The 16,969-nt window shown below is 36.9% G+C and overlaps 1 long non-coding RNA gene across 1 annotated transcript; it reads left to right on the forward strand.

Moving 5' to 3' along the window:
- The first annotated feature begins 62 nt into the window (after positions 1-62).
- On the forward strand, positions 63-16,956 carry LOC148214203 (uncharacterized). Its single transcript, XR_015798399.1, has 4 exons — positions 63-153; positions 667-746; positions 2,171-2,255; positions 8,280-16,956. It is a non-coding gene; the product is annotated as an uncharacterized LOC148214203 (long non-coding RNA).
- The last annotated feature ends 13 nt before the right edge of the window (positions 16,957-16,969 follow it).

Consider the following 16,969-nt stretch of genomic DNA (forward strand, 5'->3'; position numbering starts at 1 on the left):
TGTAATCATAACTTGCGTTTAAACCCACTTCCCTCCCCTCCCGGACTGAAGGAGGAGCAAGGCGACGCCGCTGAGTGAGAAAGAGGGAAGCGAAATTCAGAAGGCAGGGATGTGGAAGGTTAACCCTTCGAGCCTGCACCCACTTTCCTCTGAGTAAGCTCAGTTTAACGCAACAAGTTCTTATTTTCCCTTTCAAGAGAAGGAAGGGCCTTGAAGTGCGAATTGGAAGTGCCCAAGGGTTTTGCGATGGCGCGCTTTCCCGATTTTTTGGCATAGTTATGATTTAAGGACTGTTGCAATGTCGAAAAATTAAACTTTGAATTTCTTCATGCACCCATGAAACTACACTCTGTGCAGGTTTTTGTCTTTCTCATGAACATGGTCCCCGAGTTACCCAAGTTCTTAAAATCTAACACATCGTTTAGATTTTTGCTTTTGTTTTTAGACGTTAGAAAGAATACTAGTCATTGTTATACATTCCTTTTCTAGTTGTCTAAGCTAGTATTTCTCAACCTCAGCAACTTTTAAGATGTGTGAACTTCAACTCGGACTTGAAGTCCGCACATCTTAAAGTTAGCAAGGTTGAGAAAACACTGCTCTAAACCTATAAACAAACTAAACTACGCATTCAACTCACTAGTATGTCTCTTGTACTTTCTGTTTAAGGAAGAAGATCACAAATTTCTTTGGGCACATCTTCAACTGCTCCTGAATTAGGCATGAACATGCCCAGACAACCATATGTGGTATTGCTTCGTCACATCCCCAGCCCAGAGCTGAAGCATCTTAAAGCATCCATCTGTGGCTATCCCAGTCATCCAAACCCATGCCACTTCATGTTAGAAAGGGTTATTGGTGTTCAGGGGTGTCTGCAGGCTGCCATCTTGACTTTTCTGATGCACCTCTTGGCAGGCTGTGCTTGATGGGGAGGGAAACAGAGGCAGGAGAATCCATGGATTGCTCTGCTTAATTTGGCTTGTATTAAAGTGGGGTTTAAAGTGGGGACAGAATAGGGCTCAGTAGTGGGGTTAGCCAATTTTTTGCCATACTTTTCTGTCAAGGACTGCTAGATAGCACTTTAACATGGTGATGTCCTTTAATGATTTCACTGTACAGGACTGACAAGGATCCATTTGTGTCATTACTTTATTTATCATGGTTATATAAGACATATTTTTCTCACCTGATTCCAGAAACAATCCTGCTTATTCTCATCACCTTTTTTTATCTTCTTCCTCTTTCTCTCACAAGTACTGTATACACATTTATGTAATTCCTTTCACTTAAATTTTATTCCATTCATCTCAATCCACAAAAGTTGCAACTTTCAGAACTGGGCTATTATTATTTCATAATAATATAATAATATTTATATTATGAAATGTATTTCATAATAATATGATCAAAATGAATAAAATTTCAAGGGAAACATGCATAAGAGCCAGTGTGGTGTAGTGGTTAAGAGGCTGGACTAGGAGTAGGACACACAGGTTCTAGTTCTTCCTTAGGCAGGGAGTCCAGCATGGTGGCAATGGGCTGGTCACTCACTCTTTATACCTATACTATATTTTATTTTATTTTATTGATTTTATTTAATTAATTCCATTTAGGCACTGCTTGACTCCAAATGACTCTGGCATAATAACATAAAAGCAAATAAAAACCAAAAACAAGAATGTAATATGGAAGTAGCTAGAAATCAGAAGTTCTTTAAGTAAGCTCTACCGCTTGTAGTTTCCCTGGGTGAGTCATGAATTGCAATGAGTGATATAATTCATTGTATTTTGTGATTGGTTTTCTATCAGGGTTATCTTGACATTTCTGTTTTATCATCCCAAGTTATAGAAAAAATACCTTAATTTATCTGGAGAAACTTTGGAGTGAGAACTGCATGAAATCCAAGTTAGAGTTCCAAATAACTGCTGACCTTAGGCTTTTCATAACATCCTCTTTTACTAAAAATACAGTTGTACCAAATTGCTATTGTTTTTTATCTGAACTCTAGAACATCAAAGAAGCAAAGTTTCTGTTAGGAACAACCCAATGAAGTATTGCCAAGTATTGTTAAATTGTCTGTTAGGGGTTTTATGAGATAAAATCACTATATATGCCATTACTGTATAACTCATTTTTTAAATTATCCGTTTTATTTTTATATTTTGATGAGCAGCTTAAAGAGCAGAATCGGTACTGGAATTATTGTATGGATGTGATTGAAGTGAGGATGATTTCAAAGGACAGAAATATATGGAGAGGTACAGTGAATGATGTTGGTGTAAAGTATATTAAGTTAGATTTCCTTTCTCTTTCATCTCCATCTTCATCAACCCTATTAGAATTATCAGCCTCCTCAATTTTTAGATCTTACTTTCAAAATTGATGCCTTTTAATGTTTTCCAAACTAACTAACTGACTGACTGACTGTTGGAAGATAATTACATAAAAGGGCTTTGTTTGTCCACCAGCAGGTTAACTCTCTGGTAACTGAACACAATGGGACCAAATTTGGTATGGGTGAAGATGTTGGCAAAAGGAAGATTGTTTGAAATGGGCCAAATCCATCCAGGGGCTGTGGGAAAAAAAATCCAAGAAGAAATCCATGCATCCCAATGGGAGACAGAGTTGGACAGTGGCTCAGGATGCTACCAACTCCTCCATTCTAAGACTTCTCCCTCCTGATCACATGATCCAGAGGGCGACTTTATTAACAGGTTCAAAAGAATTGCAAAAACTCTGCTCTGCATGCTTTCCATATCTTGTTTACTATGTTAGACTGGATTCAAATGAATCAAACTTTGAGGGATATGCTGGTTTTAGAGAAGGACATAATAGTATGGACCAGTGTTTTATATTAGAAAACATTCTAAAAATGGTCTATTGAAATATGTTCGTATTAGTTTTTATTGGACTTCCAGTGAGCACCCTGGTGAGCTAGATGTCCCTGCTGAAGCAGGACAGCATTTACAGTGAAGATTGGTGGCTGGAAGCTGGATCCTGGCCAGTGAAATCTCTCTGGAGAAAGGAGAGATCGTGAGATAGCCCACACGCACTCCGGACAGCTGCTCCTTGTGAGTAGACTGCAGGAACTGAGGTTTTGCAGTCGGGTTATGAGTCAAGCAGCTGGGAGTCAAGGGATACCATCTAAGCTCACAGTCGTAACACAGCCTTTTTATGGACAAAAAGCTGAACTGAGCCTCATTTCTTAATTACCTTTGGAATTATTTTTTATTACCTTGGAAATATTAAGACCCTTTGGAACAGCAAGTTTTTATTGCATTCACTGGGTGAGTCTCCTTCTCCTTAAAGAAAGAAGTTTTAAATACGATTTTAAGGACTTGGAAAAATATTACTTTTTGGAATAAACAGTAAAAGGGATTTTAGAGTGTTGATTTTGGAAAGTTAAAAAATGGATTAGGAGTCCAGATGGAATTGGAATAAAAATTTAAAATTAATTGTAAAAATCCTTCCCATGGGAAACTATGGATGTTTGGGTTCTTTGGGAAAAAAAAATGATAGGATGGGACTTTGAAAGTTGGACACTAGAGAGAATGAAAATAAAAGAAAGATTACAATTAAAGGAGAAGAATATTTAAATTCGACTTGTTAACAAAGAATGGAGCAAAATACTTTAACAGTGGATATTTTAAGGATATTTTTGAACAATGGACTCAGAAATTAATTTTAAGAATGTCTGATACCATAGCTAGATGGTGTGTTAATGATGTCACAGAAGAACAAGCTATATCGTATAAGTTTAAAATTAATTTGAATGTGGATTTAAATGTGACAAGTTATAAGAACGATATGGAACGATATATTGGACATACAAATGAAACTGGTTGATGTCTTAATATTTAAAGGGGACATACAAGTATTAAACCAGAAGAATGATTTGGATAACCTTTTCTTATTGGATGTACAAAAGAGATCTGTTAAAGTCTTGAAGGATTCTCTGAGAAAGGACCAAAAAAAAAAAGAAAAGAAAAGAAATCAAGTTCTAGGACATTATTTGAAGGGATTAAAAACCAAGATTGTTAAAAGTACAGGGAAGGAATATAGATTTGGCTTATTTGATTAAGATTAAAATAGATATGTAGTTATTTCTGGTAACCCTTAATGGACTTTTGCTGATAAGGAATGAATAATGAAGCTTTTGGATTTTGCTTATAGTTGAGATATGGGATGAAGAGAATATTTGTTGTATTTTAAGAGATGTTGATAAGTCACTAAAATTTTTATACTTGTGATGAAGGGGGAAGTTACTTCTTTATATTTTTTCTTTTTTACATATTTTTTACATATTTTTTCTTTTTTTTCTTATATTTTTTGAAGTTTGTATTAGTTTTTATGTTTTCTAATTGTAATCTTTAATAAACATTATTATTAAAAATATTAGCTTTTATTAAACTCCCACCTGCTTGAATTCTGTTAATAAAAAATAGTTTGTTATTGATTATTAGGAAGATCCATAACAGAATCCAGATTAGGGCTAAGAGTCTACCCGTGTGGTTGCATCACATGAAGCAGGAATGCATTTTTGTTTTTTTTTCTTTTCATCCTTGATATTTATGACTTGGTTTAGAAATTAACCCAAATAAATGTTTCTCATTGGCCAGAGATAATAGAAAGCTAAATGTGTTCTCGGACTGGTTGACACTGATACTCTTTCACACTCTTCTAGCTAGTACATTGTACAGAACCATGTCTTCCATTATCCAAAGACCAAAATACTAGTCTCCTAAAAGTAGAATATAAATATAAATGGAAATTAGGCCAAACTAAGACTGAAAAAATCAGGTGCAATAGGTAGCTATTCATCTTATTTATCAACAGTCTTTCATGGAATAATAATAGAATTATATCATTAATAATAATAGACAAGAATAACAGAATAATAGAATAGACTAAAGGCTCAGAAAGTACTGGGAGCCCTAATAAAATTTTATTTTACCAAAGTGGAACAATTTATTTATTTATTTATTTATTTATTTATTTATTTATTTATTTTATAATATTTTTATTGAAGTGTGTATATATATATAAAAACTAATACAAAACTAAAAGACCTACAAACAAAAAGAAAAAAAGAAAGAGAAAAGAGAAAGAAAGAAATATAAAAGATTACTTCTCCCTCCCTCCAAACAAGTATATGCATTAATGGTTACTTAAGACCTTCTTTAATATTCCCCAAAAAAGCACTCTTCATCCTCTTTCTCATCCCTAAACAATAACCAAATTATGAAAAATATTCAACAATCAGTCTAATCAGCAAAAGCATTAAGAGTGCCAGTGATGATAAACAATATATTTTAAGCTTGAACAAATAGCTCTATTTTGCATTTTAACTCCTAAATTTAAACCTAAAAGATCTCTGCCCCTAAGCATACAAAAGACCAATAATAATAACATATGCATTTTAAACTAAACCAAATAAATCACTTTTACCAGTATAAATCATTGTCTTACAGTCCTGATCAGAGAAAAAAAAATCAATATTAACAATCCAAAATCAAAATATAGACAGTTTAATCCTGATTTGATAAATCCACTTTGAATTCCTTTCTCTTCTTTTTGGAAGGCTCCATCTTCAGTCTCTTCTCCAAATAAGACCCCAAATAGTAATCTCTTATAATTCTTTCCCTGTCTATTTTCAGAAAAGGTGTCAGAGATTTAGTGTTGCCCTTCTGTAAGTTGAAAATAGAATAACTCTCAAAGTCACTCTTTTGGTCCATTAGAACTTCTTTCTCCATATCATTCTCATAATCAAGCAACCTTGAGTCTATCTTCAGATCCACAGCATCTTTTTCCATATCTTCCATGTCTTCTTATAATCTGGCATTTCTTTAAAGTCCATTTTAAAGTCTTTATTCAAGTTATCCTCAACTTCTGTTTTATCCAGTAAAATCTTTTCCTCTTCTTCAACTTCTGTTACTTCCAATTTTAAAAATAGTTCCTGGTCACACTGATTCCAAATAGCTAACAATTCTTCTTTGAAAGAAGGATATTCCTCCATTGTGTTAAAAGGTATCTTTTCTTTTAATTGCTCTCTGGTTCCCTCTGGTTAACCTTCAAAGTTCAGTCTTATCTGGTGTTTATTTTGAGAAGTAAAACTTTCCCAGGAAATCCAAACTCACTTACTGTATTTCCTTAAACATTTAAAATCATTCTTAAGAATGCTATTTCAAATCCATCTAGCCTCTTAACCAGGGTTTCTCAACCAGGATTCCGTGGAACCCTAGGGTTCCATGAGAGGTCACTAGGGATTCCCTGGGAGATCATGATTTATTTAAAAAATTATTTCAAATTTGGGCAATGTGGTCTCATAGTGATGAGCAGAGACTGAACAAAAATCTAGTTACAACTCTTTCTGAGCTCTCTGATAGTGCGCTGTAGGACTGTGTTTATTTGGTTGAATCCATTCTTAATTTTTGACACAAGATAGGGGAGAACATTGATAACAGGTGAACATTATACTGCAGGAAGGGAGGAATATATTGAAGGAAGGGGAGAGAGAAGTGCATTTTTAAAGAAATTAATGGACTCATCCAACTTGTTCTGTGACGTCAGTGTCCCCCTCCTGCATCTTTTCCCTGCGGTTTCCCTGTGGTTATTTTATTTCGTTATTTTAAATAAATTTTGTACAGGTTTATTCAGTCATGTCTGAGGGTTCAATGTAGTGATTTTTGAAGAGGAGGTGTGAGAGAGAAGAGGAGGATTCTAGATCAGACAATATGAATAAGTTAAATGATGATAATGATAATGAAGACTTTAAATCTTCTCAGGCACTTCCCTGCACTGGTAAATCAATGGACTCATAGTTCTCCCCCCTTTTGACCTTCAGAAGGTCAAATTCCAGGTCAGATTAGAGAACTGGATTGAGCCTTACATCCAATTGTTAAAAAGTTGTTAAAAACACCAATTAAACATTGTCCAGTACACAGTAATAGGATTATAATGGCCAGAAGAGCTAAGTCTCCTAAAGCTAAATTTCTCAACCACCCAGTTCTAGGCAACCCAAGAGGTAAGCCAATTCCATAGATTACTGGGGGCTTCTTCAGTGATATGTTTTGCTAGATCCTCAAATCTTACAGTGGCTTTTACACATAAAGAATTGTTGGTCAGGTTAGAGCAACACATACCTGGAAATTCCTTGCACCCATGGGTCATTTTGAATAGCCCAAAGTCAATGGCCAATCTGTGTTGTAAGATTACTGTCCTTAACTGTTTCTGCTCTTCATTTAGGAGAGCTATAGCATTTGAAGACTTGTTTATGTTTTTTATAACTAAACAAGGCAATTTTTTTGAGATCTAGATAAGCACGGGTTGCTAGACCTGGGTTCCAATTAGGGATATAGCAAGCCCATAAACATCTCTGGTATTCAACAGCCCTATGTGGTCATCACAGGTACTGTCAAGTGGGGGGTCCTCTATACGATATCTGCATACTTGCCTGAGTTTGTGATGAGTGTAATTTTGAACAAGTATGCATGAAATGACATTAAACGCCCAACTGTGTGGGGGCCTCCCGAGGAATGTGCTGGGAAGTATGAAAAGGCATAGTTTCCACACAGTAGATACCAGCCCTTTGGTAAGTAGCAGGGAACTTTTACAGAGTTAAGCTGCATTACCTCTGAGCATTTTTCAAGAGCTGATAGGGAAAGGCATGTTTTTTTTGTCTTCACAACCAACCACTCACACACAGTTGGTCCCTGGCAAACTGCTCTTGGTTTCTACCCTGTATAATGCTTGATTGGTCCATTGGTGTTAGGTGGATGTGGACTGAGTACAGGAGGGTTTTCCCTAGGTAATCAAGGGTAAGTGGGTTATGTATAGGAAGTGGTGTAGTAATGGTATGGAGCACATTGAAAAACAGTTCAGGTACTCCTACAAAATACGTTTTAAGCACAGAATTCCAATTTGTTCCCTTGAAAGCACAAAAAGTTTCACCAGCAGGAATTATGGAATGGACTAAAGTCAAATAAGAATTGTTTGTAGGCAACCAGTCTAGTGGTATTGCATCTTATATCCTGGCAGTTGCAGATAAACCACATTGACCATTATAAACACAAAAGTAAACAGAGCCATAGTTTTGCTGTGAGGCAGAAAGTAAAGAAAAAGAAACAGAATGAATAGTAAGCAATCTGAATAACTGCAGGAGCCTGAGTGTTAATGTTAAACTAACAACAAGAGTCCATTAAAACTTATCTTCAGAGCTCTTTGGGGTTTCGTAGTCAAAACTTCACCCTTCTTCTTTCTTCTTTTGTCTGTTTGTTTCCCAGGAGCCTGGAATAAAGTCCTTGGTAGTGCTTGCTTCTGGAACTGGAGCACGCCTGAGATGACAAGTGAACCCATGAGGTCAGACCTTCAGGCTTTGCACTGCTGTGAGCTACTAACAACACTTGGTATGGGCCTTTCCACCTTGGGAAGAGACAATCTTTCCTCTGATGCACTTTTCGAAACACCCAATCTCCTGCTTGCAACTGGTCAAATGGTTCAGTTTCAGGTAGCCCGTTCTGGTCACGATGTTGTCTGACTTGCTCTTGGTTTTGGCACTGCTCCTGTTGAAAAGATTGTATAGCACATAAGTAATCTGACCATGGGTTAGGATGAACACCTTCTGTAATGGGATCAACCCAAGGCCCAAAGTCATTGGTCGCCCATATACAATTTCATAGGGAGACAGTTTTAGTTCCTTTAGAGGTGAGCTTCTGATGGCCAAAAGTGTCATGGGGAGTACATCTACCCATCCCCAATCAATTGCTTCTACTAGTTTGGCCGAACGATTTTTCAGTGTTCCACCATCCTCTCTACCAGCGAGGATGCCTGTGGTCTGTAGGCACAACAATATTTGAACTCTGTTCCCAGGGCTGTACCCATTAACTGGATGACTCGATTCATGAAGTATTGCCTTCTGTCTGAATGGATGACTGCTGATACGCCCCATTTTGGCACCAGCTCAGTTAACAAACATTTGGCCACTGCACTGGCATCTGCTTTTCTGGTAGCAAATGCTTCTACATAATTACTGAAGGTGCATATTACAATCAATAGGTGCTTCTTCTGTTTACACGGAGGCATGTCAACAAAGTCAATTTGTATCATCTGGAAAGGGTACTGCCCTCTAGGCTGTCGGGAAGGATGTGGGCTCAGTTCTCTCCCTTTAGAATGGGCCAGACAAACTGCACAGTTGCCAGCTATCTTCTGTGCTTCTGCATTAATTCTTTAGCCTGCCCAATGTTGCTTAAACCTCTGAGCTAACACTTCTGCTCCTTCATGACCTTGATCACGTAATGACTGATGTGCTTAACTGCCATCCTGGGAATGATTACTTTCCCTTTCAATTTCCAGACTCCTCCTTCATAATCTGCTGCTTGGTACTTTTTCCATTTCTCTTTCTTGGTTAGTGGCATGTTCCTGCACCCGACCTGCGTCTATAGGTACAGTGCAGGGTAACAATTGTAAAAATTTCTGTTCTGGCTGTGGTTTGAGAGCGGCCTGCTTTGCTGCACCATCAGCCAACTCATTACCTTTAACTCCTGAATGTGCTTTGACCTTGACTGTTGCCAAAGCTTTTAGGTTCTGGATGAAATCTAAAATAGCACGAATTAACAGGCCATGTTTAATCTCTGTTCCACTGCTTGTCAGTAATCTCCTGTTCTTCCACAGTTGATCATAGTCTTGAGCTATTCCCCAGGCATATCTTGAATCGGTATAGATGTACAATACCTGTGGGTGATCCTGTCAATCTCCTTCATCTGGAGATGATTCTGAAGATTTGAACCAATTGCCAGCTCCACTAACTGCCGTAGTCATTGGCTCCATCAAAAAACAGAGCTGTATTCAATCCGCCATCTTCCCTGGAAGCCTTCCAAAGTGGAACAATTTATTGATTTTGCTATATATGTTTTCTAATGTTCAGTTTATGACCATAACACTGTAAGGTGTTATATTTGGGGGAATGGGATGGTCTTGAAATGAATGCACTGCAAATCTATGAAAGCTATTCACTGTGGCACCCCAGTCTTTTTCAATGTTTAAATATGAAATTACTTCAATTAGCAAAATAATACTTTTTTTGCCACAAGGTTAAAGTATATCAGCCTGCAGTTGGCACAAGATTGCTTCTCTAAAACATGTTATCTGCAGTTGAAAAAAAGCAGGGATTGAAATTATCACAGCTTTATCATCTGAGCTGTTGTAGCTATCAATCAGGATAAAAAACAAATGAAGAAACAACCATATTGAATGGATTCAAGGAGGAACACTCTTGTAGAAATAACTGGCTTCCAAATGCTCTTATTTAGCTGTGGTATTTTTTGCTACATGAAGGAATGTTTTTCTGCAGAAACAATTCCTGCAGTTTTAGAAAAGAGCCAATCAAGCAGAGTTTGCTTATGTAGTTCAGATATGATGAAATAGGTGAAATATCTGTTTCATTGTTTTGTCCTGTCAGTTACCTCTTGTTTAACCCTAGAAAAGATTTCCTCATGACTCATAGCTGCTTGTACAACCCACTGGAGATTGTGTTTTCTCCTCAGGGTTGTAACTCATGTCATCTATAAGGGGTCTCCAAATGCTGTGTAGCAGCAAGAATATGAAAATAAGATCTCACAGACCTTGTAGCTGACTGTGATGGAGATTCACTAACTGTAAAAAGTGATGGAATGCAATGCATTTTGTACTGGCTGGTATTCATTATATTATGACTGATTTATTTTAACTTACTCCTTTTAGCTTATTTAACGTTGCAACTTGCTACTTTTGCTATGGTTTGTCTAATATGTAATAAAGTGAATTTTAATCTAATCAGCAAGTAATTTAAACTTTGAAAAGCAATGCACATTTACCAAGGAATATACTCCACAACACAATTTTTCTGGTTTCTGAGAACATGGATTCTTTTTTGTAAAGTATGCTGGGAGATTTTGTATGGGAATCAATAAAATTGCTTTGTGACACATACATACCACTGATGCACTTCCCTTTTAGAATAAGTAACATTATGCAAAATGCAAGGAGTGATAAATTGTGAGCAAAAGAAAAGGAAAAAAGAAGTCTGCATTTAGTTTATGCTCCTAAAATTCATTCCACCTCTCCATACCTTTCTAGCCTGGCAAAACATTTTTGTTTCCACTACATACATACACTGATTCATATACAGGTAGTCCCCGGGTTAAGAACACCTGGGTTACAGACAACCCATTGTTAAGAACGGAGCCTATTGTAGCAAAATTCGAGTTAAATACACAATGATTCGAGTTAAATACACAATGATTCGAGTTAAATACACAATGGTTCTAGTTAATTATACAATACTATTTGTACAGTATTATACAATTTCTGGCTTACATACAAACTTGACTTAAGGACAGTCCCTGGGAATGGAACTTGTTCTTAAACTGGGACTACCTGTATTGTATTGACTTTTGCTATTTAAACATTTCTCTTCCTCATTTGAGGACCTCATCAGTTCCATCTAATGATACCTTTCTCTTTCTCTCCTTCCTCTCAACCTATTCACTCTTCCTTCATATATTTATTTTGCAGTTCAGTCCTCATTCATTCTCCCTGTGTGACCAAAATACCTCAAAGCCCTCCTTACTTGCTGGTCATTCCTTTTTGTATTCAATTCACACTCATTCAGTACCTATTTGTTCCTGATCCTGACTTTTATTCTTTTACCACACATGCTTTTCAGGTGCTCCATCAAGTTTTTTTTTGGGGGGGGGAGGGTGCTTTTTAGTTAGTTAGTTAGTCTTGACTCCTGCTGCCTGGACAAGTCCCTGCAGTTTTCTTGGCAAGATTTCAGAAGTGGTTTGCCATTGCCTCCTTCTTAGGGCTGAGAAAGTGTGACTGGCCCAAGGTTACCTAGCTGGCTTCATGCCAAAGGCTGGACTAGAACTTGTGGTCTCCTGGTTTCTAGCCTGATACCTTAACCTCTACACCAAACTAACTTAGCATCCATTCAAGTTACCTTTATGATTTTCCTGACATATACAAAACTCACTTCCATATAATGTATTTTTATACCCAGCCATTCTAGTTTCCTGTGATAAGCATTTACTTTTAACAACAAACAGCACACTACCCACTTCCTTTCTACTAGCATGTTACATACCTTACATTTCTCCATTAACTTCCCCATCTTTAGTAAATATTCTACAAAGGTACACAAATTAATCTGCTTACTCTTTTTAAAAAGTATTTATACCTTTCATTCATTCATTCTACTCTTCTGTCAAATACAACTTGATCTTTGACAGATTAATTTTAAGATTCATCATATAGGTGGTTGGATTGATGTAGGATTTAAATTGGCATGAAGGGGAGAAGGAAGAGGGGGAGACAGGATGGTAATGCACATGCAGGCTACATGTGAGATTAACATTAACAATTGTAATGTGTGAAAAGCCCTTCATGTTTGTTGAGACCTTTTGAGATAGCCTGAAATCTTTTGATGTTGATGAGTTCAACTCTCATTCCATGGTGCTGTTAAAGTTTTGTTGTTCCATAGCCATCATGTTGAGATCTACAATAGATTGTCTTGGAAGACTGAAATGCTCTGATGTTATTTTGTCCTTGTTTTGAATCTTGACTTTTCTCTATTAATTCTTTTGGGTGAATTTGTCCTATGTAGAATCCAGAGGGGTATTGCTGGCAGATGATGGCATGTATCACAGTAGAGGAAGAATGTGTGAAGGCACCTTTAATCTTATGTGAATACTTGTTGGGGCCTGCGATGGTGCTATTGGTGTAGATATGGGGGCAGGGCAGACATCTGAGTGTGTTGCAGGGTCTGGTTCCCATGTTAGCATCATAGCCCTGTTGTTTGTTGTTGTTGCTGCTTGTGAGAAACTGCTTCAGGTTGTGTATTTGTCTGTATGCAAGTATGAACCTGCCCTCCAGTGCCTGAGAAAGTGCAGTCACTGTCCACTTTGGGCTTTAGCTTATTATTAATACATTTGAATGGTTTGAGCTGTGAGTTGTAGGTGACAACCAGTGGCGTTCAGTTCTTCTGTTTTTGTGGTCTGTCTTTTAATGGGTCCTCCCTGGGAATTGATCTGGCTCTATTGATTTGGCTATTGATCTCATTGGGTAGGTAATTCAGTCTCCTGAATTCTTGGTTTAATTCCATCGGTTGGGCATCTCTGCCAAATGGGTCAGAACAAATGTGGTTATAGCTGCAGCTCACAAAACTCATGCCTTTTAATAAAATGTGTTTGTTGGAAAAGGTGCTGCCAGCCCCCTGATCCTTGAACAATGTTGTGCCATTCGCTAAGCACTGCATTTATTCTCACATGTGCATTAATTTCATTTTATACTGCTTTTACATACATTGCAACCAACCTTCAACTCCATATTAGTAAAAATGTTCTATTATTCAACCGTTTTCATTTTATTATACAGTTTCTCTAAATCCTCGTATGTGAAGTAAACTCTATCACATTCATAGAGTTTGCAGTGTCTGATAAGGAACAACAAATCTGATGTGCACATTCCTTGCTTGTTATAAAGCTGCTCTGCACTTTAAATATTTTAATCCCAGGCTCTTCTTATACAGTCACTAAAGGGCAGTAGTTAACAAAGGACTACCTGTTTTCCCACACAAGTTTCTGAAATACTCCTTTCAGGATTTTTCCACTCCAGTTTCATTCCAAATCAGTTCTTCACTTTTATCTTTAATTCCATTCACTCTGCTATGGACTGCTAGTTAAGCTCTTTTCACTTAAGTCAATAATATTTGTATTTATTTTTTAAATTAAAATTTCCAACAAGATTGCTCTGCATTATCTTTTTTAATATTAACTATTCCTTGGGTATCTCTTAACTATATCCTTGCAATTATTTTTTTCTATGATAAATATCTTTCATTTCCTAATTTTTGAACATTACATATAAAAGAATGTAGGAAAGAATTTTTCCTCATCCAGATCCTCTTCATCAGTCCACCAAGCATTTTTTTTTTTGTATTTTCAATTAGGATAATTCCACACATTTCTGTGGCACTCTATAATATAATTATTTTTACTCTGTTGAAGCAGCTTCCATATTATCTTTCCCTAGATTCATATGCCATTCATTCCACTGGAAGATTATCTTTTGAGCAATTTTTCATTCAGGACTTGCACTTTCTGTTCCTGCAATTATTCTACTGTCACTCTATTTTCTTTCTATTCCTTCCACTTGTTTCAATCATCTAATCTTGGCACTATCAAATAATAGTCATGCCACACTCACATTGGCATTGGATTTTACATGTTTGTTTACAGTTTTATCCTGGCTGCTGATTGTGTATTTAGTGTTGTTATTGTTTAGTTACGTTTTTAAACTGTTGTTAGCTGCCCTGGGTCACGATGATGAGATGGATGGCCATATAAATTGAAATAAACAAATCTCACAATATTTCATTGTAAATGATCAAATAAATCATAAATTTTCATTTCCATGTATATATTCATCAACTTCCCAACTTTATATTAACCTCAGATCTAGTACATCTTTCTCCATTCTTAGCCTTACAGAAACACACTTTTTTTTTCATTTTGTTTGTTAATTCATGCTCTTTACCATTTACTGCTTTTACATTCTGAGTAGCAATCTTCCATATGCTATGACCACGACTAGATTGGCCTGTAAATATTGACCTTCACTGCCTGTCATAGCTTTAGTTAACTGAGGTTTTCACATACACAAAGTACAAACTAAATTTCCTGTCACATTCATGCCACATGCAGCATTCCCTTGCAATGGTAAGGACAATACCCACCTGTTTAGTAACCTTTTTGGCCTGTATGCCACAAGAGTAACCAAAGCCAGTTTTACCTCAAGGAGGCTCACGCTATTCTATGCAAGCTAAGATTGCTAATCTAGAGACAAATTTACATCCCAACAGAGTTGCCTTTATCTTACTAACTAGGTGGCATATGCAGTGTACTGATTCATTCTGGCTATGTAAAGAGAGCCAATATTGGGTAGTGGCTAAGGTTATTCTAGGACTATGGAGCTTCTGCTGGACCACCCTCAGCCACGGAAACTCCCTGGGTGACTTTGGACCAGTCACTGAATCTAAAAAAGCTTCATATTCTAAATCAAGTGTTTCTCAACCTTGGCATCTTTAAGATGTGTGGACTTCAACTCCCAGAATTCCCCAGCCAGCATGTCCACACATCTTAAAGTTGTCAAGGTTGAGGAACACTGTTCTAAATTATAAACTATGTATCTTGAAACTTGGATTTAATAAGAAAATAATGTGGGAGATCAAGGCTATCAGGAAGAAGAGGGAGCATTCCAGGAGGGGAAAGGAGACAAAAGACAACATAGTCCTCAGGGGGAATGTGGGAAGCGAAAGAGGTTCAGGATAGCCACTCCCTCGAATCTCACAAGGTATATCCACTAGTTGTTGTTGTATAGATTTGGTTTGGCAAGATTTTGTCTATAAGGTGTAAGCTAATAAAGGAACTATACTAGACTGGACTGTTTCATCGTTGTTCTTGGGCTGGGCCTGACATCAGTCTTGCCAAACTAAATCTATACCACAGCAACTAGTGGATATACCCTGTGAGATTCTAGGGAGTGGTCATCCTGAATCTTTCTCTTCTTACGCTCCCCCTGTGGACTATGCTGCCTCTTGCCTCCTCCCCACTCAGGGAATGCACCCCTCCTTCCTGATAGCCTTGATCTCCCACATCACTCTCCTCCTTGTAGATACATTCCATCACAAATAAGAACTGTGTATATTCCAACCCCCCAAGTCTATTTTATTTTCAAAGAAAAGGGTAAGAAATTTTTCCATCTGTGTCTTTTGGTGTTATTTCAGGATGTTATGGAAGTGGGATTGTATTAACCTGTTATGCAATTTTATTGGACAGCTTGCCCAAACCATGGTTTGCCAATTCACAAAGTTATTAGACCAGGAAACAATTCAATAAGCAGCAGATGCCATGAGCAGAATGAACTGTGGAAGAGCATTTGAATGCTGTCATTCTTATGGCTCCCTCATTTTGACTGAACACATAGCATGCAAATGTATGCATTTGTTATTTTACACTCCCCTTTTCATAATACATCTGCTGCTTACTTTTGGGGAAGTGAATTTTGAAGAAAGGACTGCAGTGTGCCTATATTCATTACCCTTTTGCAATCTGATTGGCAAAGATCTGCCATTTCAAACAATGAAAAAATATTGTGTCATACAGAACTTTAATTATGGCATACACTTTTATGGGTTCATTTATCAGCTTATCTTCTGCATGCTATATAGAGTGTGAAAAGCAATAAAAGAACACAAATTTTAATGGCAGTACAAAAAAAAAAGGCAAGTGTTATAGTATTCCCATATATAATGATGGTGACTTTATGTGACTATTCTGATACAAATACATTTGAGATGGGAACTTCAGTGTGAAATCATTGAAGCAGTTTATGAATTAGCACAATTTTATCAGTGGGGGCCTGACCTGGATTATTATATCTGATTTATTAATTAGTTTATTGAGACCAAGAAGCTTGCATCATCACCAACATGGCTTTTGTAAATGTCACTGTTTAGCTTTAATGCAATTGCCACTGTATTCTTGCTATTTCAGTTAGAGCTCATAGCTGACAACCCAGTGCCAATATGTGTACATATATATATGCACAATTTCTTGCACCTGATGAAGTGGACTGTAATCCTTGAAAGTGTGATGCCATAATTTATATTTATTGTGATTCATTTAAGATGTTATAATGTTGTTAGTTTTGCTGCAACAGATTAATATAAGCCAATAAATTCATAAGAGGTTCAGTACTGTATGTGCTCTTCCCTGCTCTGCTTCATCTAATTGTTGGTTAATATTTAAAGTAAAGAATGTTTATTCACTAATTGCCATATTAATAAAGCAAAACTCAGAAACTTTTTTTAATAATGTAAATTGCATTTTGGTTTGAGGATCTGGGGGGGACATGACACAATGGGGCACTTGTTAGC

The sequence above is a fragment of the Python bivittatus genome, unplaced genomic scaffold (assembly GCF_059951505.1).
Source record: "Python bivittatus isolate LINGU-HERP-01145 unplaced genomic scaffold, Pbiv_v1 ctg000700_np1212, whole genome shotgun sequence".
Lineage (NCBI taxonomy): Eukaryota > Metazoa > Chordata > Lepidosauria > Squamata > Pythonidae > Python > Python bivittatus.